Source organism: Herpailurus yagouaroundi, unplaced genomic scaffold (assembly GCF_014898765.1).
Source record: "Herpailurus yagouaroundi ecotype Mexico unplaced genomic scaffold, PumYag 142, whole genome shotgun sequence".
Taxonomy (NCBI): domain Eukaryota; kingdom Metazoa; phylum Chordata; class Mammalia; order Carnivora; family Felidae; genus Herpailurus; species Herpailurus yagouaroundi.
In genome coordinates this window covers 39941911-39966634 of record NW_024412397.1, presented here as the reverse complement: position 1 = coordinate 39966634, position 24724 = coordinate 39941911, and the positions used below count along the sequence as shown (strand labels likewise).

Below are 24724 nucleotides of genomic sequence, written 5' to 3'. Positions count from 1 at the left end.
AGACTCTTTATTGATATATGCAACAATTTGGATGAACCCCAGATTAGTTATGCTGACTGAAAAAAAACCAACCTCAAAAGGTTATATATTGCAGGATTTCATTTTTTAAGTTTTTTTAATTTATTTTGAGAGAGAGAAAGTACAAGTGGGGGAGGGCCAGAGAGAGAGAGAATCCCAAGCAGGCTCCTCACTGTCAGCACAGAGCCTGATGCAGGGCTCGAACTCACAAACTGTGAAATCATGACCTGAGCCAAAACCAAGAGTTAGACACTTAACAGGCTGAGGCACCTAGGTGCCCCACAGGATTTCATTGCTATCCATTAAATAATGTAATAGTGATTGAGAACAGATCAGCAGTTGCCTGGGGATGGAGATCAGGGAAATGTTGTATGTATACAATGTATAAATGTATACAAGTAAGTATCTTGATTGTAGTGGTGCTTACACAAAGCTACACATGTGATAAAATTTCATAGAGTTATACACCTATACAGAAAAAAAATGCAGGTATTGCTGGTGAATCAATGAGCTTTACAGTTTGTGCTTTTGATGTTGTACTATCGTTACCTGTGATGTTAACACCAGGGGATGATGGCTGAAACGGGCACAAAACCTTCCTGTATGTTTCTTTGCAACTTCCTGTGATTTTATAATTATTTTGAAGTAAAAGGCTTGAAATAAATAAAACCATAAAGGGAAAGAAAAATAGGATACCTAGAAAATCTCCATGCTTGTGGAAATTAAGAAATAAATTATAAGTGAACTATATGGAAGAATACATCACAATGGAACTTAGAAAAAAAAATCTGGACAAATATAAACATACTGCAACATGTAGGACACAACTAGAGCAGTCCCTGGAGGAGGTGTGGGGGTGGGAGAATGTCTATTTTAAGCAGTATTCCAAGGGGAAGTCCTTTTTGAGAAAGTGATGTCTGATTATAATGAATGGAGAGAATGTGCCAAAAGCTTTCAGGGAAGCACTATCCAGGAAGAGCTACAGAGGTCCTAGAGTCAGGAATGATTTAGAATGACCCAGAAACAGTACCTGTAGGTAGTAATTAACTCTAGAACCAATCCTAATGCAAAAGGGTAAATTAACAACCACAAAAAGTCTATATAGCGTCTCAGCTAACTTTTATCCGAAACATTCAATCCTTGGACCTGGTCACTGCTTGGAACCCTCAAGCTGTTTTCATCACCATGGCAGGCTAGCTTCTTAACTTGCCAATAGAGCAAAATTGCAGGTCCTTCACAGGTCTTGTCAGAAATCTGGCTGCTAAATTTTCAATACTTTTGCAAGCCAGTTAGGGACTTGTAGTAGCTTAAAATCAACCATGGTGACAAAATCTATACCATGGAATCAGCAAACACCAGAAATGAGGTTTTGTTTTTGTGTTTGTTCTGAGAGGTGGTTGTCAAACATTTATCAGTATACTACTACCAAAGAAAGTTTCCTGAAAAGATAGGACATGAGCTGTGTCATTAGATAGAATATAAGGTTACTGGAAGAGAGGATGAGAGAATTATAGATGTGGTAACTGAAATGAGCTAGGTTATCAAAGCTGGAGTGGGTTCCACTTAGAGAAAAATGAATAGAGAATTTGATTCTATCAATTGGGTTATGAAGAGGAATAGTCTTAAGAATGGGAGAGTAGGTAAGAAGAAATATTAATTTCAGGCTAAAAAAGTGTAGACATCAGTTGTTTCAAACATACTCATTCTTAAACTCTTATTTCCAACCTCTCTTTTTAAAGATATCACCTCCTACTTCAGAGAGAAAATAGAAGGAATAGGATCTAAATTTTAATATCCTCTCACCAAACCTACAAACCAAACACATCTGTGCTTTCATGGCCTCCTTCTGTTCTGACAACGTAGGGGTAGCCCTCTACTGGTTTGTCTTATCCCTCTACTTGTGCTAGAGAGTCATAACATCCTTCCTCTTGACTTATTATTTCCGATTACAAATCAAAACTCTTATCTTACTAAAGCTCTCTTTTGTGCTGTCATCTTAAAACGATTGTTTATCTTGGCATTCATGACGCCACACATTTCTTGGTTCACCCCCCTCCCAATAAATAGAAATGCCTTTCTTTCCATAGTTATGATTCCTTATGAAAACCACTTCATCAAACATACTTTACTGTATATCCACTTACTGTGCTTTATTTTTTCTAATGACTCATTATTATTTAACATGATAATACAGTTTTATAATCTCTTCCTTTGTCTCCTCTTTTCTGTTAGAAGGCAAAATCTGGGGGCACCTAGGTGGTTCAGATGGTTAAGTATCGACTTTGGCTCAGGTCATGATCTCACGGTTTGTGTGTTTACGTTGTCCGTGCTGACAGTGCAGAGCCTGCTTGGGATTCTCTCTTTCCCTTTCTCTCTCTTTCTCTATCTCGTACTTTCTCTCTCTCTCAAAAATAAATTAGTTAATCTTTTTAAAAAATTTAAAAAAGAAGGCAAAATCTGTGTTGTTCACTGCTGTACTCCTACCATTGGTTAACAGCAGCATTAAATAGAAGTTTCTACAGTGATGAAAATGTTCTAAATCCATGCTATCCAAAATGGCATGCATTATACTAGCCAAGCCATATGATCATGTGGAATCACTATTAATCGTTTGAAATCTGGCTACATAATCCAGGAGTTGTTTCTCTGTTTGTTTGTTACATTTTAATTAATTTAAATGTAAATAGCCACATATGGCTAGGTGCTACTATATTGGACAGCACAGATCTACTACAAGTGCCTTCCACATAGGAAGATTCAGCAGAGTCTTCTTGAAAAAGAAAGAACGCATGAATGAAAAATACATGTATGAAAGAATGAAATACCTGCAATCAGTTTATAGTTTATAGATTTGGCATGGAACTGTCAGCTTCCCCTCCATCTATTCAAGATTTCTGGCATTGGTTCTGTTATTAAGGTTTTGATTAGAATTTTTACTTGTTTCCATACTTGCCCAGCATATTACACAAGGCTTTTGTTTCACCACATTAGGCTGGCATCTTAGCAAATCACCATATTCCTCAAAATTTGTTTACTTCCTCATTGCTAAAACAAGATTTCTGAGCTATTTCTCTTTCTGGACAGAAAACCCTCTCACTTTACCTATTTCTTCTCATAATTTTATTTGTACTTGTTTTAAATATTCTTAATGTGAAATATTACATGGCAACATAAAAGTAAACACCTTGTATTCTACAATGTGGACTGAGATATAAGTGGTTAACAATATCATTCAAATTTCATTGTATTATTCAGGGGTCACATTTTACCTCTTCCTCACCAAAAATTACAACCATCAAAATTATAATCCCCATGGCTCCAGTTTATTTTTATTACCTATGTATCTCAAAACAATATACTGTATCATATTTATTCAGAGTTTTACAACTTTAAATTAATGATATTATACTCTACAAATCATTCTATATCTTATTTTTATTGTTTAGGAAATTTTTGAGATTTATCTATGTTTTTATACCTAGGTGTCTTTTGTTCTTTTTCACTGCTGTATAGAATACTACTGTTTTAGTACACTGTTCTATTGATGATCATTTCAGTTGTTTTCAAATATTTTCACTATTATAACCAAATCTACTATAAGGTTTTTAAAGCTTATTTATTTTGAGAGAGAGAGAAGGGGGGGAGAGAGAGAGAGAGAAAGAGAGAGAGAGAAAGAGAGAGAGAGAGAGAGAGAGAGAGAGAGAGAGAGAGAGAATCCCAAGCAGGCTCTGTGCTGTCTGGACAAAGCCCAATGTGGGACCTAAACTCAAACCTTGAGATCATGACCTGAACTGAAGTTGGACACTTAACCCACTGAGCCACCCAAGTGCCCCCGCCCCTACTGTAGGTTTCTTACATACTTGTCTTTGTGTCCTATGTTAGAGTATCTCTGGTGTATACACGTGGTAAAGTACATTCTGGGTTGTAGGTTATTTTTTTTTAACCTTCAATAGTTCTAGATATAGTCCTTTGTTATTAATGCATTACAAGGATCTTCTCCCAGTTTATTTCAGTGTTCCTATTTGAAAACATTTATTTTTAATAGAAATAAGCATATAAATCAGTTTGGATCACCCACTGCTCAAATCCACAAACAATAGCAAAAGTCATTAGTCAGACAATTTAGAAACTCATCCTAAACACTCAGAAAAATTAAAGCCTTAAAGCCAATGATTGTACCATATACTCTTCTAAAAGCTAATAAATATATTTATATACTTCATATTTGTAAGATGTTGTTTCTTTTCATCTATGTTATTTTCATGGTTTTGATAAGGCTATGAAATTAATGTGCTATTTTCCTATTCTTTCATATCCTCATGAAAATATTAAGCAACTTTAGAGTATCTTAAGTCATCTTAGCATCCATGATTACCTCACACATTCTTTTCAGTAATCAGTGCAAACATATGGATAGCCTTCCAGTAATTGTGGAAAACATATTTATTTGTTTATTCTTACTGGATTTATCTTTAATTCAGCTGATTTATTTTATAATAATTTAAATATACACAATAATGGTTAGAAGTTAACATTCTTTTTACAAAGAAGATTTTAAAAGGCTTGACAACAGGAAATACTACATAAATTGTTGAAATGTTAAAAATAAATAAGGGTACCTCAGTGGCTCAGGTCATGATCTCATGGTTCATGGGTTCGAGCCCCCATCGGGCTTTGCACCAAAAGTGCAGAGTCTGCTTTGGATTCTGTCTCCCTCTCTCTCTCTGCCCCTCCCCCATGCATGCACATGCTCGCCCACTCTGTCTCTCATTCTCTCTCTAAAAATGAATAAACATTAAAAAAATGTGAATGCTTTTTCCAATTTTTAAACCCATAATGTAACTGACATTTCAGATGGAAACCATAACAAGGAAGCAAACAGGAATCAGAGTCAGCATCCTGGCCAAAGTCAGTAATCAGAGATTTGATCTTGACTGAGCAGAGGACTGACCAACTCAGTAGTGACTGAGACTAAAGATCTAAAATGTCTAAACCAGATTGCCAGTTATATTAATTCTTCTTTAGTTGCATTTAAGAAAACTCAATTTAAGCAAAACAAAAAACAAAAACCCCAAAAAAGCAAACAATACAACATAAAAAAATATTTATGGAAAAGATACTAGATAATTAGTGGGGAGTATCAGCAGTCCATCTGTAACATAAGCAGGAATACAGGTACTCAGATGCCATCAGCATTCTGTCTTGGCCTCCAACACTCTTTTCATACTCATTCTAGGTTTCTTTCTGCAACTTGACTTTTCCATGTTTCAGAAATCTTCTCTGATGACATTTCCTGAGACTGTTACTATAGAACTTCAGCCACCGAAGTGAAGCTCTTTCTCAAATTGGATTCCAGTTATGTTTGGAGGGATTTTAATTAGCCTTACTTGGGCCAAATGCCTATCAATTGTTGCTGGGAGGTCAGGGTACTATTATTGTGCTAGCTTAAGTCTGTTCTCCATTCCTGGCCACTGTTATGGCCAAGGATGAGGCTACCGTCAGCATAGCTGCCCTCATTATAATGTTGCAGATGGTAGGGTGAGGGAAAGGATAGGGAAATAAGTCTAAACAGACATTCCCAGGGGCTTTATTCCAAAAATGGCAGGCAGACTAACAAGCTGTGATTCTACACAGAATATTTTGGCAATCATGCAGAGATGTTTCTAACAATTTGAGTTTTTCCAACAGTGAACAAAGCTATATTGTGAGGTAGAAAGCATTATGTAAATAAAAGAGATTATGGATAAACTATAAAATCATTTATTAAGTATTATATAGGAAAGATTTGGAAAAGTCTAAGAGACTGGACTGCATTATCTTCTAAGATCCACTTTGATGGTTGATAATGCTTGATTTATTTCATTTTAGCCATTCATTGATTCGTTTAGCAATTTTTAGAGTATGTATTGTTTATGTCACTGTGCTACTTGTTTAGGATACAAAAGAATGAGACATCTTCTGTGCCATCAAGGTACTCACCAATTTGATTATATATATTTTAGTTAATACCAACAAATTTTATTTTTTTTTTTAATTTTTTTTTTCTTTCAACGTTTATTTATTTTTGGGACAGAGAGAGACAGAGCATGAACGGGGCAGGGGCAGAGAGAGAGGGAGACACAGAATCGGAAACAGGCTCCAGGCTCTGAGCCATCAGCCCAGAGCCTGACGCGGGGCTCGAACTCACGGACCGCGAGATCGTGACCTGGATGAAGTCGGACGCTTAACCGACTGCGCCACCCAGGAGCCCCATTACCAACAAATTTTAACACAAGGTCTAAAAGTTACATGTCCACGAGACAATAAAAATTTTCCTTGGTGTATTCCTCACACCCCTTGCCTCTTTACCACACGTTCCGTATTCTAGCCATAACATAAGTCATCAAAACAAGCCATACACTTCCAGGCTGCCATTCCCTTACACATTTTTTTTTACTCTACCTTCCTTAGGTGTCTAATATGATGTCTCCTTTTACTTCTCACCACAAAACAAATTTACCTCTTCCTCCATGTACTTTATTATTACTTCAGTAACATATTGTACTTATAGAATTTCTTAAATAATTATGCACGTGTTTTTTTCCCACTGAATTATGAGATGTGAGAGGACAAGGATGTTGTCTTATTTAGTTTTTATAGTCAAAGTGCAACACAGTAAAAACTCAAAAAAAAACTGATTGTAACAAGATAAGGATAGTGAACAGTGGGAAATTTCTGAATGAAATGTGACTATAAAAATTAGTTAGATTTATTGTTAATAACAGAAAACAAAATAATTGTATTTTATATATATTTATAAAAACCCTACAGATGACATTTTCTCGTGAAGTAGCACAATCTTACCTTAAACATAGAAAAGATTCATATTTATAATAAAGTATATGTCAATATTCCAATCACATATTCAAGGAAAAACATCTCAGTTTTCAACATGCAATCATTATGATCATTCTTTTTTTACTGAAGTATAATTAACATGCAATGTAATATTAGTTTCAGGTGAACAACATATTGATTCAGCTGTTCTATACATTACTCATTGCTTACCACGATAAGTGTAGTCACCATCTGTCATCAAATAAGGTAATTACAGTATTATTGACTATATTCCCTATGCTGTACCTTTCATCTCTGTGACGATTGTGGGATCGTCACTCTGTGATTATATGTGGGATCTAAAAAACAAAATGAACAAACGGAAACAAAAACAAACACAAAGCCAGACTCTTAAATACAGAGAACAAACTGGTGCTTGCCACAGGGGAGGTGGGTAAGGTAATGGGTGAAATTGGTTAGGGGGATTAAGAGGTACAAACTTTCAGTTTTGGAATAAATAAATCATGAAGATGCAATCATTATAATCATTCCTGACAACTATTTTCAAAGTTATTTCAAGAAACGATGAAAAAAAGTTTGTCAAACAAAGCTCAACCATTAAAAACAGATAATCTTACTCAATATGCATTTATCAAATATTGACTTCCATTTTAACCCGAGTTCCAAAATTTTTAAAATCCTGGAAAATTTATAATGCCACAACAGTGATAGAAGAGAGAATAACTCCTGCCTTGTGTGTTGCTTTCACAAAGACCATCTTTTTTCTAATCTTTTATTCTTTATTATATAACATATAGATTACCTGTATTATATATTATAATATGTATATATTATATTATATTACATACTTCATATATTATATATTATAATTATATTAAATCATATATAATATATAACATATTATATCTTATAATATGTATGTATAATATATGATATATAGACTATATGTTTTGTGGAAATGTGGAAGGATTGCAAAATGGCAACGAAAATTGCAAAAAATGCATATTTTCCACATCTTTCCCACACATATAGATAATAATTTCATTATAAATCTTTAAACTCTATTCTTCTGATTCCTAATCTCTTCTCTCTTTTTTTGATGAAGTTCTATTGACTTTATATTATGTTTGTATTACATCCAACAGATTAAAGATGCATTAAATATTACATCTCATGGTTTTACTAAAGCCAAATACATTTTCAGAAAGATTAGATATCATCTTTCTCTACAAATCAAATTAGAACTGAAAAAGTCAGTTTCCACACATATATTCACAAAGAAATCATATGTCATACTCTGAATTTGTCTAAGAGATGAACCTTTCACCTTCTGATAATTACTTGAGACATAAAGAATGACAACTCAAATCAACTTTTACAGTGTTAAATTATTTCATAGGTCAATATCACGTATTAAGTTGCTATTTCACGTCAAACAGTTTTACATTTTACATTTGCAGACAAAATATAAAGTGCTAATTCATTCATATTCAAGGACTACATTATGTCTAAAATGTAAAACAGCAAATACTTATACATTTGAAGCCTCAAAACTCTTATGGAAGAAATACTTTAATTAGAAAATACTATTTCATTTTACTATAAGACAGCTTTTGCTGCTGAAGGAATGTACCTTTCATTTTACTTTTTTTAGACTGTCAATAACTATTGAATACTTCCGCCTATTTCTGATAGAGATTTTAAAGAATATAAGAAAATCTTGAGACACAACGCCTGCACTCCAAAAGTTTCAATTTATTGGGAGATATTATTACTAACTTTCTGATAGCTAGAGAAGTCTTGATGCAAAGAAAGCAAAAATGATAGCTTGAACTTAAAACATACTTTATATGCTCTTACTCTCACTACCACCTATGAGGTAGGTAGAATTACTGGTCCTGTTTTGCCAATGTCTTACAGCTGGGCGGAGTAGAACTGGATTTAGCCCTGCAGTCTATCACCATGCTATTCTCTAGGCAAGTATTATAACCAGTGTTCATCGGGTAAAACAAAAGTAAGAAAAGAGTTCTCAGGACACTTCAGTGTGCTATTATGTACAGGAACTTTAAAACAAGACTGAAATGTGCAGTATTTCCCAATCATTGGTAAAATGTAAATCTGATTTTAGCAGAATCGGGGGAAATGATTACAAAGTCTCTGAGACTATAGAATTAGGCTCAAAATCAAATAGATTAAAAGCTAGATGTAAACGAAAAAACAAACAGCCAGAGGAAACTTTATTTAAAAATGAGATGAGAGGGGCGCCTGGGTGGCGCAGTCGGTTAAGCGTCCGACTTCAGCCAGGTCACGATCTCGCGGTCCGGGAGTTCGAGCCCCGCGTCGGGCTCTGGGCTGATGGCTCAGAGCCTGGAGCCTGTTTCTGATTCTGTGTCTCCCTCTCTCTCTGCCCCTCCCCCGTTCATGCTCTGTCTCTCTCTGTCCCAAAAATAAATAAATGTTGAAAAAAAAAATTTTTTTTTAAAAATAAAAATGAGATGACAAAGGTGTCTGAGTTCTAGAGTTATGAATCCATAAAAATTTAAAGCCATCCAGCTATATTAAAACATCTCCCATATCAGGAAGAAATTCTTAAAATGAGAGTAACAAAAAGTTTCTGGCTTAATATATAAATAGAAAAAATTGGTGAGAAAAAAATGAAATATTCAAACAGAAAAAATGAGCAAAGAACTTGGAACTAACAACCTCTAGACACACACACATGCACACTGGGGAAAAAAGAGCAAGTTAATATAGAAGAAGTGTTTAGTCTTCATGAATTAATATGATAAAACTTTTCTGCAGAAGTTATAGTAAAGTAAGAAGAATCAATTTATCACATAGCAGAAGGTAATATAGACATGCTAACTGAAAAAAGAATGTCTATATTAATGGATATATTAGCTGAATCCTATGGGGAGAAAAATAATATAGAATAGAAATAATATACATTTCTCTTTGATAAAGAAAACCATAATTTTTTAAAAAGGAACCTCTTTTAATCAGGGAACCATACTTCATGAAATAGGAAATGTAAAGAAAAATGACTTTTACCTAGAAATTCTTTTAATTCAGGTAACCATATTATGAATCATTTATCTTCATTAGTCATTAAACTAGAGGATGTAGAATATTTGTAACCCACGGACACAAAGAACCTATTTGTTAACCAAAGTAAGCTTAAACTTGAAATTGCCTCACTGTCACAGTTAGATTGTATGTGCTATTTTGCTGTAATTCCATGTAAAAAGATAAGCACTTTCTTATAAATATTTTTTCTTTCCCACCTAGAATGTAAACTTTGTTTTCAACAATTTTGGTATATGTACAGATAATGATGCATAGATAATCACATTAATGTATATTATGAATAATGGTAAATTTCTTGCTGAACTGATGTGATTCCACCAAGTTGGAATTCAGTTAATTCAGAGGAAAATTTTAAGTGTGGTATTCTTTTTTTTTTTTTTTTTAACGTTTATTTATTTTTGAGACAGAGAGAGACACAGCATGAATGGGGGAGGGGCAGAGAGAGAGGGAGACACAGAATCTGAAACAGGCTCCAGGCTCTGAGCGGTCAGCACAGAGCCCGACGCAGGGCTCGAACTCACGGACCGCAAGATCATGACCTGAGCTGAAGTCGGAGCTTAACCGACTGAGCCACCGAGGCGCCCCATTAAGTGTGGTATTCTTTACACAACTCAGTTTGTATCTACATCAATAGTATATTACTAGTGGAAAAAGTTGTTCTAATGGAACCATAGGTTTCACTTAGGAATGGCAGTAATGTATTTCTTCAGCCCTAATGTTAGTATTACCCTTTCATACCTTCTCCCCACACACACACACACACACACACACACACACACACACACACACCAATACAACATCCGTAGGTATACATACCAATAAGAGCTCTTCTTCCTAATTTTACACACTGTAGGATCCTCACCAACAAAGAAACAAACTTCTTTTGAAAAACAATTCTAGTAACTTACCTAAAGAAGGACTGAACATAGCAATAAGGAACACATTATCTCCATGCTGTTTCTATCTATAACTAATTCATTTATTGTGTTTTACTAAGAGAAACTGTAAAAAATATTTTGGAAAATTGTTTGCCTTTTCCAATTGATTTAATTGCTTTTTAAAAGATATCAACAGGGGCGCCTGGGTGGCGCAGTCAGTTAAGCGTCCGACTTCAGCCAGGTCACGATCTCGCGGTCCGTGAGTTCGAGCCCCGCGTCAGGCTCTGGGCTGATGGCTCAGAGCCTGGAGCCTGTTTCCGATTCTGTGTCTCCCTCTCTCTCTGCCCCTCCCCCGTTCATGCTCTGTCTCTCTCTGTCCCAAAAATAAATAAACGTTGAAAAAAAAAATTTTAAAGATATCAACAAGCATCTGCCTTGAAATTTTTCAAGTCTTTTGTCTATTAAGGAACTAAATGTTAAGACAACTCAGTTACATTGATTAATGTAGTATTAAGGCACATAAAATATGACCTTCCTACAGGTTTATTTATTGCCTTTGTAAGAAAGCCTTTGATATTATCAACTATTCTGAGGTTATATTTGAATAATGAAGAAACTACTCTGTTCACTAACCTTTATTTAGAAATTTTAACAACACTCATCAAGATCTGTTTTGTTTATTCTTCTAATGCAAGACTGTTCATTCTGCCTGTCATTGTGATGAACTTTGTAGGGTTTAAAGGCTGAATAATCTTAGAGGAATCCTGAGCTTTCTACTTTTTCCATGGGAGATATTTTTAAAATTCTATTGAGAGCTGTTACTTAGTGCTGATATTTCTGCTTTTGCAAAAGAATTATCCATACTTTGGCATGGAGCCTCCAGAGTGTATCTGATTTTTATTCATCCAGATTCCCTAAATGATCTTCCCCACAATGCAACTACTGGATTAATGCAAAGCATATGTTGCTAAATAAGAAAGAATTCTAGTTCATATGAGCTACCAAGTTAAAATTTAATAAAAACCGAAAGACTAACTCTTCCTTGAATATGGCCTCGGCAAAAGGTCATGCATTTTTTCCCCTCCCTCCTATAGGTCTTCAAACACTAAATTGAAAACAGGTAATGTACTGCTGCCACTCACCCCTTCATCCACCATTCACTCAGTTTTCCTCTTCTTAGGTTCTCTCCCAGAGCCCACTAAGTCATCGGAGGGAAAGGAAAATATGAGACTACAACTAACCAGAAAATAAAGAAGAATAGGGTGAAACTTGACAATGAAGCTTTATTTCCCTCTAACTGCAGCTTTAAGCTGTTAGTTGAAAAAAATTTAATAAAATACTGAGGTTTCCTATTACATGTTTCATTCTACACAGAAATGTACCTTAATAGCTTCCCACTCCATGACTGGCCAATAATTCAACACAAGAGATTTCTTTGTATGGGAAGGTATACTTTCCTATACTTTTGAAAAAGAAAATCAAAATGGACGTCACTGTGAGGTTATCATTTTGCCATGGGGGAGAAAGTAAGTCTTCTATTCATGATTCCACTTTTGAAAGATTTTAAAATACAAACATTTGGGTTTTTTAAATTACTGTGATTTAGCCAAGATCTCAATACAAGCATTACTTAGTTATGTTTTCTAGGAATTATATGATTTTCACGGCTAAATGATTTAAATTGTTAATATTCAGTATAGAAATCAAAATTCATCCAGTGGTCTAGCTCTTGAGAAATGTTAAGCCACACTGGAAAATTAAGCTTTCCAGTAATTTCCTTTCTTATTCTTAAATTATCAGTTAAGAGAAACAGTTTTTGTTTGCTACAAAACAAACCAAAGATGTAAATAAAAATAAATAAATAAAAACACCCAGGAAGAAATCTGTGCTTAGTGAAATAACAGACAAATAGAGAGCAAATGTGTAACCATCTGGAGAATAAGAAAATCAAAAGTAATAGGTGGCATTCAGAATTTATTACAAAGAAATTATGCCAAGAGCTTCTTACTGCAGTTTTCTATGGAAATGTTCAAATCAGTGGATAAAGAAATACATTATATACAACATATTCGGGTCCTACTGATATAATTTTGTACATGATCTCATGGCATAATATTTGCTAAGTAATCTAAATTAGCTTGGCTATAAATGCTGTCACACTGATTGAAAACTTGCTATCACACCACAACAGCCAGTCATAATAAATGATACAATTTGGTGGAATTGTCTAGAGCCAGAGGGATATGATATTGGGTCATCTTTGGCAGTGTATTATTATAAAATGCAAAGAAATTAATAAATCTAAAAGCAATTGAGACACCAAACAGATACAAAATAGAGGGTAGAAAAGAGAGGAGACTTAATGAAAACTAAATAGGTCAAACCAGCAAAAGTTCATCATCACCTTAACGAGGGCTATAAGGTGGGATCCACAATGGTTCCCATCATCATCAGAAGTATAATTTTGACAATTCCACTTCCATTTGCTACTTCAGAATCTAGATGGAGAAGGAGGAGAAAGAGGAGAAAAAAATAAAATGTTCTTTCCCACTGTCTAAATCAACCCTTCAGAATGTACCCTGATATCAGCATTTCAGAAATCAAATCCAGTTACCAGTTGGCATTTTACTCCTGCATCTTTGGATGCAGAAATTATTTATTTTCTCTTTGAAGCCACAGTGCTTGGCATGTGTTAAATGGCCAAAAAAAAAAAAAATTTCTTGCATGGAATTGTTGGACTCTGTGTGAGAGAACAGAATCTTAGTTTGAAGGGCAATGATGAAATTTCTGAGCCTGTTTTCTAGAGCTGTGCTGTCCTAGTGTCTTAAAGACACTACCCATGTTAAATTTTAAAATTAAAAATCCCATTCCTTGACTCTACTGGCCATGAAGGACTCACTGACCACAGGTAGCTAGTGGCCACTGCATTCTGGAACAGTACTATCATTGTAGAAAAGTGTTTCAGATCAGACAACACTGTTCTAGAGCATGTCAGTAGCATATGATAATTTTCCACACATATTTTCTAAAATCTATATTCATTTATTCATTCAGAAAATATTCATTGAGTATACATTATATGCTAGGCACTAAAGACACAAAAGTAAACAAGACCCCTTTTTAACCATTTAGAACCTTTTGGGGAAAGACATTAGTGAATAGATAGTCACAATCCAGTGCTATCCCAGAGGGTTAATTGGAGGAGAGCATGATTTGGAGCAAAAAGTAATCAAGAAGAAGACTACTAGTCAAGGTGAATATTTTAAAAATTAAGCCAGATGGAAGTAGAAATGGAGAGGAGAAGAAAGTACCAAAAGGTACTTAAGAGGCACAAACAGCATGATTTGATAAGAAATTGGATGTGGTAATAGAAGGAGGAGTCTAGAGTAACTCCCAAGTTTCTGGCATGAGGGAATGAATAGAAGGCAATGCCATTAACTTCATTTGGGTCTATGTGAGGAATAAGTGGTAGGATTTAGAGGAAAGATGACTATTTTAAGTTTATAAATGGGTGCTTTATAATGCTATATGGGTGTCCAATATTCTTGAGAAGATCTGAGATGAGCTCAGAGGTTTTGGTACTATCATTGTGGAGCTGGCATTTGATGAGATGACACGACGACAAAGAAAGGAATGCTGGCGGTGAGTGCCAAGAAAACAACATCATCAATTTCTTAAAAATCTGCAGGGAAAACAGAATAAATGGGATCATAGAAACAAAGGGAAAATAATTTTAAGGAGGAGCCAACAACCTAAAGAGCTTCAAAAACTTAATAAGATAAAAACTAGAAAGAAAAAGTCCATTTAATGTGGCAACAGGTCATAAATGACCTTAAATGACAGTAGCAAAAGTTAGGTAGCAGGAATCCCAGGAGTGAAGGAATGAGAAAGAAGAAAAGGCACGAACAGACCACTCTTTCCAGAAAATGTACTGATACAGGATGTAAAGAGCTGTACACAAACTGATAGGTAGATATAAGCAGGGATGTTTATTTTGTTTTCTGGTTCTATTGTGGAAAAGGCTTGTGCATTTAGTTTAAAAGTTGCCATGTCTATAGGCTATGCATATAATGGGTTCATCTTAGCTTGTTTGGATTAATTGCAGCTTATCTCCAGAGCTACTGACCCTTGGCCAACACTATGGAATGCATTAAACTAAAGATAAATGATGTTTTGAAACCATGGGTCTGTGAGTTGTTTCAGAGCAGGATATATCAGCCTGCCAGCACTGTTTAGTAATAATAATTGGATTTATAATTACATCTAATTTCGATAGAGCCTGGGGGAGGGGAACTTTCAAAGTTAAAGCTGGAAACATAGCTAGAATATATCTACATGAGGAGTTCATTACAAAAGATCTCCACCATGAGCAGATTTGGGTTTCCTGCTGCAGAGTGTTTCAGATGCACACCAATAGTGCTTACAGACCTGTCTGTACAGACTAAGAGCACCCGTATGACCCAGAGGTGGGAGAATAAAGAAGTATGTGCCTGTGATCTCTGGACACCTTTCCATGCATATCTTTGTTGTTTCTATGCTATATCCTTTGCCTATAATAAAGTTGTTCTGAGAGCACAGACAGTAAACAGAGTTCCCTAAGCAGTGGAACACTAAAGGTAATTAACACATAATTAACACTGGCTAGCATAATGTTAGCAAAAATACCCTGTTCTTTGTCAGTCTGTCAAAGAATTTGTCAAAACTGTGATCTGGGGGCTCAACAATTACAATTCCTGAGGATAGTTTTCTCTTCAGGAAAAAATTTATAAAGTCTTATTTCCACAAAACAAATTTAAAAGAAAAATATTATCCAGTTTGTCTGTGAAGCATCTTACTAACCATCAGTGATATCTGACTGACTGATTTTCCATGCAAAGTATTTCATTAGTTTATTAAGAGAAGCAGTCCATTTTAAGTACTCATACCCTCTTGGTTGTATTCTTCCACTGCCTTTTCAACCATTTCGTCATCCCTCCACCTTCACCATGTGATTTCATATGCCCAGGCACCTCATCCGTTTCATTGGCTTGTGCTTACATCCAAAGTTTTTCCGGCATCCCAATGATGGATTAAATCCCCTCAGTTCACACTGAAAGGTCTTTTAATTATCTCTGCTCACATAAACATCCTATAAGTACCCGGGAAAAGAGACCAGATGGTAATGTTCATAGATACAGACTAAGGTGAAACAGAGGGATAGAGTGATGAAAGTAGATTATCAGACCGTTTAATCAAGTGCCAAGGAACGTATCTTTTAAATCTGTAAGATGTGGAATTAAATTCCAGATGGGCTCCTTATCCGCTATATGACCTTGAGAAGACTACTTCATGTATGTGAGCATCAGTCTCCTCCTCTGGAAAATGGTAAAAACAGTAACGTCTCAAAGTGTTATGTGAGGATTCCAGGCCAGCCGGCCATGTTGACAGCCTCGCCTGGGTGTCCCGGCCCGGGCCTGGGGCTGTGTTCGTGGGACCAGCGCTCAGGTGACCCTCATCAGGGAGGTTCTGGGGAGCACCAGGGGTTCCCCAGATGGGCTGCCCACCCAAGTCAATGGGGTCCTGCCCCTGGTCCTACCCCAGGCCCAGAGAATCAGAATCACACAGAACTGCCCTGAGGAAATCTGTTTTTCAAGATGGCGCCGGGTGATTAAAACAATACTGATCATAACGATGAAAAAAAAAAAAACAAAAAAAAAAACAAAGTGTTATGTGAGGATTAATATAACATACATATGCAAACTTTTTAGTCCACTGACCAGCATATAATAAGCGTTTAACAAGCCGTGATTTAAATTCAGTGAATGAGGGGCTCCTGGGTGGCTCAGTCGGTTAAGCCTCCAACTTTGGCTCAGGTCATGATCTCACGGTTCGTGAGTTCAAGTCCCGCGTCAGGCTATGTGCTGACTGTTCAGAGCCTGGAGCCTGCTTTGGATTCTGTGTCTCCATCTCTCTCTGCCCCTTCCCTGCTCATTCGCTCTCTCTCTCTCAAAAATAAATAAACATTAAAAAAATAATAAAAAGTTCAGTGAGTGAGAGTTCACTAACAAATTATATATTCATGAATACAATCTTAACCTGTCCAAATCTCTCCATACCTCAGTTTTCTAATAGGAGGGTAAAATTAAATTGACCTAAGTGAATTTCTGTGAACATTGAGAGACTGAATACACAGAGCAACAAAGGCCAGACCATATGTAAAAACAGAATGCTAACCCACAACCTCTACACCAACCAGCCTAGGAAGCCAAACCACCACCTGTGCAGTAATCAGCCAGGAACAGTAAGGACTTTGTCAATTACTGCCAGCTTCTCCAGTACCTGCCTGCACTTACAACTCAGGACCAACCAGAGAAAGCCAGATAAACCCTTCAAACCAATCACGTAGGATATCTTGCTCCTGGTTAGCCCACCTCCAGCTTCCCCATGCAACAGCCTCCAGTCAGAGCATAAAGTCTTCTCTTTTTTTCCCATTAGAAAACGTTCCCACTCCCTTATCTCCCTTGGAGTTTCTGCCCTTCACAAATGATAGTGGCGACTCCCTTGCTATTGTAAGCGCTGAATAAATAGCCTCTGTTTATTTTCATTGGGTGGTTTTTGTATCCACAGCATTATAACTGAGGCTAAAAGTTCAGCACCAATTTTGAAATTCCATATATTTTTATTAGTGTTATTATTGTGCAGAAAAAACAGACATCATGATCATTAAGGCTCACCCATGCGACCATCTGCTTGTGATGGTATACTACTTTTCCACCAGGCATATAATCCAGAAGCTTGTGATCAATCCAATTCTCTCCCTTACATCATTACCGCAACACAGATTCTTCGACTACTTTGAGTATTCCAGCTGCTTAATCTCTCTTATTTTCCCTTCTTGCCATACATTTTTCTGCTTTCCATTTTGTCTGAATTACAATGGCTAGCATTTTAGTAATTCTTTAGTCAATATTCTCATTAACCTTAAGTTTCATATACCTGGATAAACTCAGGGTAGACAAGTACCGTTTTTATTTGTTTTTTTTCCCAGAAACTCTCCTTCCTTTAAAAAGAAAGAGGGTTCCTTTCTTTTGAGAACTTGTTTGCCCACCCCATCCACATGTTTCAATAGATTGCAGACAACTCTAGTGGTCCTAACCCCAATGTGGATGCTGTAGGAACAGGCAGATGAACCAACTGGGATCCAGGAGATTCATCCCAGGGCATTTTTAGATTTTATTGTTAGCTACGAGGTTGGGAATTTATGAGTCCAGAGCTCTTGGCAATCATAGTTCTAGCCTAGTGGAATAAGCCAGTGTGAGAATGAGGCCCATAACTGGAAGGAAAAAGAAAGAGTGTATGCAGATTCCATTCACTGCTATCGGGAATAGAGAAGAAAGAACAAACTCTGAGGATTTAGTGACAAGTTAGTTGAGTCTGAGGTTATGTCCAATCTGAGGCAAGAGCAGAAGAGAAAAGGCTGGGTTGTGTATAAGAACTGTGACAGTTACCAACATAATGGGACTTAACCCAGGTAAATCGGTAGATTAATGTTCAGACTCATAGTTTTGATAGTTCTGGAAATTAGCTGGATATGGTTAATAATAAAAACCTTAATAGTGCAATAATAAAGTGAGAAGTATGTATTCAGGATTAAGAAGTATTATACATTCAAGATAGAAGTGCACTAGTCTCACATATAAAGTCTAGAGTATAATTTAACATAAACTAAAAGCTCAAAATCCTTCAGGTTGTTGGATGTGTCTCACAATTGGCCATTCATTTGTCTTTGAGTTTTTAACTTTGGTAAGTGATGTCCTAAAATCTATTTGCCACAGTAGGACCAAGAAATGACTGGGCGGGGGGGGGGAGGATATCTCTTAGAATGCTACATTTGGGTCAAGATGCCCAGACAAATCATGCAATAGTAAGTAGGCCTGGGAGGTTACCAAGTCAACTGACAAATATTTACTGAGCATTCAAGAATGTCGAGAAAGCAATTGAAAATGCTTTGAATTGGAAGTTGAGGACACCCTTAGTCTCCTGGATTTTAAGCTTCCTAATTTTCAGGCCTTGGCCAAGTCATCTATCAGCTGTGTGCCTCATTTTCCTCATCTGTAGAAAGGAAGTGTTACTGTGGAGCATCTTATTTGAGGTGCTGTAGGACAAATAAAATTCCCAGCCCTAAATAGGGTGTGCAGTATTTGGGCAGACACTGGACAGATAAAATATCAAAAGAAAAACAGATAGCAATTCAAAATAATACTACATGAGCCACCACAAGGAGGCCTTATAAGCAAAATAAAAGGTAGAAATAATTACTTTAAAAGAATAAGAGCCTAGGGATGCAGTTCTAGACAGTGTGAAGTACAGCTGGGTGGCCAGTGGAGGGAGACTTTACACCCCTTCCCCACGCCACGGGGATTTTTCTCAAACTCGCCGAGTGTCAGCCTTACCACACTGATTAAGGATTGACCCGAACGGGCTGTAACTTGGGGCGCAGGCCTGGATGCTGCCGGGGGAGCCGTGCAGGCGGCCAGGAGCAGCGCGCAGCGCCGACTCACCGACTCCGCCCGTCTCCCAGCGCCGCCCCTGCCCACCCCGCCGCCTCGGCGGCGCCGGCCGAGGCCCTCCGGGTCTGTTACCCGGTGTCCGGGCAACCGCGGGCGGGAGGCGGCGCCCCTGGGCGCGCGCTCCCTGGGCCTCCCAGGCGGGTGGTGTGCCAGCTCTGCGTTTCCGCCGCAGACCAGCCCACGTGGGGGCTCGAGCGCCTGGCCCCCCCGCGTGCGGCCACCTCCGCGCGCTTTTCCTTTCGTAACCTACTTGCCCGGCCAAACTGCTTCTCTTTACTGAAGAGGGAGGTGTGGGCCCGAGTCAATACCTTTCCCACAGTACCTATTGCGAGAATCAAGGGATCACAGCCTTCAACTCGAAGATAGGAGGACTTTGTTTCTTACTCTCCAAAGGTGGTTTCTGGTATCCTCGTTATCATTTCTATCAAAGGGAAGCCTTCCAGCGTGTTTCCTTGCCCCTTGGTACAAAACAAGAAAGACTCTAAGTGGTAAGCTCCGTTTGCTTTGGTTGCTGCTTCTAAGGTGACTTTACTATTGAAAAACCTGAACAAACTATTAGGGACGAAAGGAAAACTTTGTGTGACCGGAGCTTGAGGTGGGGAAAGCAATGAATTCAAGCCATTTGTGTAAGGGTCTATTTCTAATAAAAACCAATTTTTAAGCACGGTCCGTCTCACAAAGCATAAAATATTTGTTTCGTCTTCAGGGAATATAAATACTGTGACCTGAAATAGCCCTTAAAAACACTAGGGCGTCACCAGCTAGCCTTCTTGGATGAAACCAACCGCTAGATGATAAACTAAAGATAGTTTAAAATACAGCATCAGGATAAGAATTAGCATTCTTGGGGCGCCTGGGTGGCGCAGTCGGTTAAGCGTCCGACTTCAGCCAGGTCACGATCTCGCGGTCCGTGAGTTCGAGCCCCGCGTCAGGCTCTGGGCTGATGGCTCAGAGCCTGGAGCCTGTTTCCATTTCTGTGTCTCCCTCTCTCTCTGCCCCTCGCCCGTTCATGCTCTGTCTCTCTCTGTCCCAAAAATAAAATAAACGTTGAAAAAAAAAAATTAAAAAAAAAAAAAAAAGAATTTGCATTCTTACACAGACAAATCATATTTCCAGGCAACACTGAGAACAGGCAAAGGCCTGCCAAGGTTAAGTGATCAAAATCTATTACTTTAAGATGCAATGCAATTAGTAATCCTTTACAGTGGTGGGAAATCTGCAAGGCCATACCTGGAATAAGATCATTCCAGCCATAGATGTAAAAGAGGAAGCAATAACAAGCAAATTAGAGAGAGGTCTTAATCTTAAATTAATATATGCAGAAGCAGAGCTCTTTTTGTAATTAAAAAAAAAAAATAGATTCCAGAATGCACCCTCCACTTCCCCATCTCCTTCCATTAATTATTTAAATTTGACATGTTAGCAATACAATGTTAAATTTAAACCAAATGAATCATTTGCATGCCAGTAAATATATATTCATGAGGGTTCAAAGTATTTATGTGAATATATTAAAACAATACCTAGATTTTTCCCCCAGAACAAAACTTTACCTACTAGAAACTTCATTCTTGACAGTTTTCTCTTAATTGATTAGAACTCATTGATAATTGCTATATATATATTATGATAGGCAGAATTCTGAGATGAATTCCAAGGACCCTACCTCCTGGTATATATGACCTGCCTAGTCCTCTGGACTTTGAATATGATGGATTTTATTCTTTTCATTAGCTTGCTATATGATACAATTGACTTTAACAAGGGAGCCGATCCAGAGTGGCTTGAACCTAATTGGGTGAACTATTAAAAGGAACTGGCCTCGGGTCACCTGGGTGGCTCAGTCAGTTAAGTGTCCTACTTTGGCTCCGGTCATGAACTCATGATCTGTGAGTTCGAGCCTCGCGTCAGGCTCTATGCAGACAGCTCAGATCCTAGAGCCTGCTTCGGATTCTGTGTCTCCCTCTCTCTCTGCCCTATCCCACTCATGCTCTGTCTGTCTGTCTCTCTCTCAAAAATAAATAAACATTTAAAAATATTAAAAAATAAAAGGAACTGGCCTCTTCCTGGGGTCAGAGATTTGAAACATCAGAAGGATCTGACACAAGGCATATTCTCCATCATCAGCTTTGAAGATTGAGGGACCATGTGGCAAGGAGCGCAGGCAGCCTCTCAGACCTGAGAATGACCCCAGCTGACAGTCAGCAAGAAAATGGAGACCTCAGTCCTACAACCTCAAGGGACTGCATTCTACCAACAATCTGCATAGACTTGGAGGAGGACTGTGCTCCAAATGAGAATGCATCCTGCCAACACCTTTGATTTTGGCCTGTAAATCTCTGAGCAGTCAACCTCTCTTGGGCTTCAGATCTACAGAATTATGAGCTAATAAACGGTTTTACATTTGGGGTAATTTGAAATAGAAAACTAAAACACCTATTAACGTTGAATAAATGAAAGTGAGATTTTTAAATACAGGAATATCTCAGTAATTCAGGGAAGGATTGTAGCCAAAGTTCAAATAAGACAGAAATCAGACACTGTAAAATTAAATCAATGCCAGATCAATTATAAAAAAATAACAGGTAGATAAGGTCATCTTATTAGCAAATAGAAAAACAGATTTTCTACAAAAATAGAACAGAAATAGCAGATTTTTCTATAGCCACAAGAAAAGATAAAGACCAGCGTGACATATCAACAGTACACAGAGTAAATAGATCAAATAAAAATACATTCCCTGCAAAACTATCATTCAAGAATGAGAGCAAAGAAAACCGTATTTTGAAATAGCAAAAGTTTATCATTAGCGGACCCATACTGGATGATGTACTTCGGGAAGAAAGAAAATAGTAAAGATATTGTGAAGATATATGGTTAAATCTAAACAGTCTTCCATTGTATGAGAACATGTCAACTATAAACTTGTTCTCCAATTGTTCATGGCTTTCTCTTCCTAATAAGCCTTTATCCAATTAGTCTTTAAGATCTGTGCATGAAACTGTTTTAATTTATCTCCGACCCTATTAGACCATTTCAAGAATTAGATTTAACAAGAGAGTGTTTGGGCCCCCTTTTTAACTTACACCAGAACTATTTAGAGCTGCTTTTATATTAAATAAATGCATTACCACACCTGCCATAGAGAATTAGCTGGATTCTTCTATTTATTGATAATAATGATGTATTAACATGGACCAGCAGGGTCCTCAATAGACAGTTGGAACCAGTATTTAATTATATCTGAAAAAGTGACATGATATCAATTTCTCTAAATTAAACATTATTGTGTTTGGCAAGACATTCTCCAAAATTCAATTTGCTTATATCAAATTACTTTTTACAGCAGCTTGATTCAGTTTTATATTGTAAGTAATTCACACTGATGTACAATGAGAAAGTAAGAAGTTCAAAGGGAGCATTACTAATGTTTCTCTATAATGGCATATAGTTTAAAATATTTTAAGACCAAAACCATTTTGCTCCATCATCAATGGTGTAGAATTTGGAGACAATCTTATACCTATTCATGTGCTAAAGACTACTGTTACAGCTTTCTAAAGTAAATCTTCAATGATTCTAAATATTAAACATTCCTACAGATACCCTGGTTGTCACCCTGTTTGAGGTTGTGGTCATTTATTCAGGCAAGCTGTCCCTGCATTTTCATCACAAGATTCCACTCATCTCATCTACTTGTCATAACGCATATGGATCTGCTTTCAACCCATGTACTTTATAGAATACATACAACCCAGTACTTCATCAGAGAATATAACCTCAAACTCTCTCTGGGCAGTTTTATCAAAGTTTGCTTGAAAGGACACTATTTACAAAGTGTATGTTGTTTTAAAGAGGCAGAATTTGGAGCCTTTTCTGCGTGGTTTCAGGTATTTTCCTGAATCAGGTGCAACCAACATCATTACCTATTTGAAAATTATTAGCTTCCCATGTAATGCGGTCATTTTTACAGTTAACGTTACTCTTTCAACTTTTATCAAAGGGAGCTTTCGGGGCGCCTGGGTGGCGCAGTCGGTTAAGCGTCCGACTTCAGCCAGGTCACGATCTCGTGGTCCGGGAGTTCGAGCCCCGCGTCAGGCTCTGGGCTGATGGCTCAGAGCCTGGAGCCTGTTTCCGATTCTGTGTCTCCCTCTCTCTCTGCCCCTCCCCTGTTCATGCTCTGTCTCTCTCTGTCCCAAAAATAAATAAAAACGTTGAAAAAAAAAATTTTTTTTAAAAAAAGGGAGCTTTGATTAAAAGATATATGAAATGTACCACTACGTTAATGGTAGATAATACTGTCCATCATATCACTCAATGGATCTATACAAAATGATGGATAGAAAATTAATGTGTGTATGCAAGAGAGAGAGAGAGAGGTTTAGTGGGGTATCAGGAGAGATCTGACAGGCAGTTGTTTAACCCAAGGAATGAGTGCAAACCATGTATAAATTATGAGATGTATGTAGCTATTCAGTTTCTCTTTTTATCCTAATAGACATTAAGCCTAATTGTAGCAACCTTGTTAGCCCTTTGGTCTTTATTTTCTACTGTCATTTACATTGCATTAGCTTTCATTATATATTGTGTTGCACATGACTTTAAATTTGTTGTGAGAAAAAGTTAGTTATGTAAACGTAAAGCAAAAGTGAATATGAAGGGAATGCTTAATAAAGATATAGCCTGTAAATTTCATGTAATTTAATAAGCTTGATTATCAACACTAATTTCTTCAGTATTGGGGGGAAATTAAGTTATAATTTTATTTTTTAAATATTTTAATTTTTTAAACTTTTATTTATTTTGAGAGGGGGAGAGAGAGAGAGAGAGACAGCGTGTGGGCACAAGCGGGGGAGGGGAAGAGAGAGAGGAGGGGAGAGAGAATCCCAAGCAGGCTCCACATGGTCAGTATGCAACCAATGTGGGGCTTGAGCTCAAGAACCCTCAGATCATGATCTAAACTGAAATCAAGAGTCAGCTGCTTGATCAACTGAGCCACCCAGGTACACTTTAAATTACGGTTTTGTAAGACAGCCATGATTTCATATGATCCATAGCACTGTCTTAGCACATTTAGATATTGTCTGTAAGATAGCATTGACTATGGCATTGAATCTAGTGCTCTAGAATTGATAATAATAGTGAAAAGTACCAGACTTGCAATCTGCTAAAGGCATAGTTTTCACATCTCCAACCTCTCATGGAAACAGACCTAAGTAGTATAGTGAATAATTAATCTGGTGGTTTTGGCATATTACCTATGCCAGGATCTGTGTCCCAGCTGCCCACACATAGCAGCCCTTTCAGTGGCAGCCACCAATCTAGGTTTGATCATCTTTACTTCTTTTGAGTTGT

General features: G+C 37.2%; 1 protein-coding gene and 1 long non-coding RNA gene across 2 annotated transcripts in view; one reads left to right on the top strand and one right to left on the bottom strand.

The window, feature by feature from the left end:
* Positions 1-19438, bottom strand: part of CCDC178 (coiled-coil domain containing 178) — a 435616-nt gene extending 416178 nt beyond the window's left edge. The window contains exon 1 of the mRNA XM_040478494.1: positions 19361-19438. The gene's annotated coding sequence lies outside the window, so the exon portion shown is untranslated. The remainder of the gene's footprint in view (positions 1-19360) is intronic.
* Positions 19439-19553: 115 nt separating this feature from the next.
* LOC121033025 (uncharacterized) lies at positions 19554-21777 on the top strand. The gene is made up of 2 exons (XR_005791657.1): positions 19554-19857; positions 21497-21777. It is a non-coding gene; the product is annotated as an uncharacterized LOC121033025 (long non-coding RNA).
* The last annotated feature ends 2947 nt before the right edge of the window (positions 21778-24724 follow it).